We start from the raw sequence: 2,448 nt of genomic DNA, 5'->3' as shown, positions 1-2,448 counted from the left end.
TGTCCCGTGTCCCACTGTCCTGTCCCGTGTCCCACTGTCCTGTGTCCCGTGTCCCGTGTCCCGTGTCCCACTGTCCTGTGTCCTGTGTCCCACTGTCCACCCCTGTTCCCCCCGTTGTGAGAGGACCCCCGGAAGGGGCGGGGGGTCCCTGTCGGGGACAAGGTGGTAGAGGGACACCAGAGCTGCTGTGATGGTTTCGGCCGTTTCCCAAGGATGAGGTGCGGTGCCCTGGGGACAGTCAGGAGCACTTTGCTGCCACCCTGTTCATTAGCGACACTCGTTAATGGTGCTTCGTCCTCCCTGCCCGGCTCCCGGGGCCGGGGGCTGCACCCCACTCCCAGCGGGTCCCCAGCCCCTTTATCCCTTTTTATTCCCCAGATTCCTGTTTATGACACCCCTTGAGCTCCACCTTGCAGTGGCCTCACCCTGAGGGGCAGCTCGGGGGTGGCACGGTGGTCCCCGGGGACCCCCAGGGCCACGTGTCGCTCCGAGCCAGCGTCAACAGGACGGAGCTCCTCGGCCACCGCGCGTCCGGTGGGGCCCGGCCCTCCCGCGGGAGGTTTCCTCGAAGACGAGCCGGAGGAAGGCTTTGGGGGACATCCTCCCTTTGTGGGCTATTGTTGGCCTTCCGTCACCTGCGGAGGCCGCGGGGTGACTCAGGCCGGGGTGACGCGCCCGGCAAACAGGACGCGGGGAGGGCGCAGGAATGCGGAAGCCTCGGTGGCACCGGGATGCTGCAGGATCCCTGGGCTGCCCTGGCAGGCAGGCTGTGCCCAGGGTGTGGCTCGGTGGCACCGGGATGCTGCAGGATCCCTGGGCTGCCCTGGCAGGCAGGCTGTGCCCAGGGATGCCCTGGGGATCCTCCCCGCCCTGCAGAGCTCGGCAGCCGGGCTGCGGGGATGAGGCTGCAGCTCCCGGTGCCCCTGGAGGAGCACCATGGCTTTGGGGGTGCACAGCACTGCCGGGGAGGGCTGACCCCACATTGTGCCACAAGCGGGGGCTGCAGGAGAACCTGGCTGGGGCGAGGGGCCTCAGCCAACAGGGCTGGAACAGGTTCAGGGGATGTGCCCCTCCCCTGGTACCACAGACACGTGTGGGGCTGGGACATGGTACCCACACACCGGCTACAGCCCCTCATCATCATCCCCCTGCCCCTCCTGCAGCCCCTCCTAGAGCCCCCCCAACCCAATAGTCAGCAGCCGCTCCTGCAGCCCCCCCATACACCCCGACCCCCTACAGCCCCTCCCAGAGCCTCCCATATACCCACACACACCCCAGGTAACCCCCCATGTGCCCCTCTTAGCCCCCACATCCTCTCGGGCCCACCCTCCTCACCCCGCTGCCAGGGCTCTCTCGGGGTGCAGTTGTCATTCACCTCTTTGAGGGTTGATGTCACCCACTTTTGTGAGGGTTCACCCTGGCCTGAGCCCCCAAAGCTGCTCCATCGCTCCCTCCTCAACTGAGCAGGGAGGGAAAATACAAAGAAAAGCTGGAGATGAGGATCAGGATGCCACCAGGTGCAGGCATGGGTAAAACAGACTCAATTTGGGGAAATTAATTGAATTTCATAAAATCATGGAATAGCAGAATGGTTTGGGTTGGAAGGGACATTGAAGCCCGTCCTGTTCCAAGCTCCTGCCATGGCAGGGACACCTTCCACTATCCCAGGTTGCTCCAAACCCTGTCCAGCCTGGCCTTGGACACTTCCAGGCATCCAGGGGCAGCCCCAGCTGCTCTGGGTGCCCTGTGCTGGGGCCTCACCCCCTCACAGCCAAGAATTTCTTCCTAAAACCTGTTCTAAATCTCTCCTTTAATATATTTATCACCAATCAGATCAGAGCAGGGTAATAAGAAAAACCCCAAAACCTTAACCCCTTTTCCCACTTCTCCCTTCCTCCTGGGCTCAAAGGCATTCCCGATTTCTCTCCCTCCTCCCCTCCCGAGTGGGGGCTGTGGGCAGCTCACCACACACCGACCCCTCTGCGGTCACCGGCTGCCGGTGGGGCTGGAGGGGACCGCGGGTGGGGGTCAGCACAGCCCGGGGGAAAGGGGGGCAGCGGGAGGGGTGAGCCAGGTGAAGTGGAGGGTCTCAGAATCCGAGGATCAGACTGGGAGGGGGTTCCAGGAGCGGGGTGGAAGGGGACACCCCGGATCCAGGCTGCGCAGGGGTCCCAGGCCAGCGTTAGGGCCCGGGGGCCATTCTGGGTGCGGGGGTCCCATCCGGGGGTCCCGGAGCACTGGAGCAGGCTGGGCACAGAGGCCGGGGCTGGGCTGGGAGCGGGTCCCAGGCTGGGGCTGGATGGGGGTCCCCGGACAAGCCGGGGTGGTCTCAGAGCAGTGGGGACGCTCTGAGGGGGCTGTGGGTGGGGAATCCCCCCGGAGCAGGAGCCGGGAGGGGATCGGGAGCGGGGAAAGCCGCGGCGGTGTCCCGGCGGCGGGGCGGGGCAG

Source organism: Parus major, chromosome 4A (genome assembly GCF_001522545.3).
Source record: "Parus major isolate Abel chromosome 4A, Parus_major1.1, whole genome shotgun sequence".
Taxonomy (NCBI): domain Eukaryota; kingdom Metazoa; phylum Chordata; class Aves; order Passeriformes; family Paridae; genus Parus; species Parus major.
The sequence above is the reverse complement of the archived record's forward strand: the minus strand, read 5'-3'. Positions refer to the sequence as shown.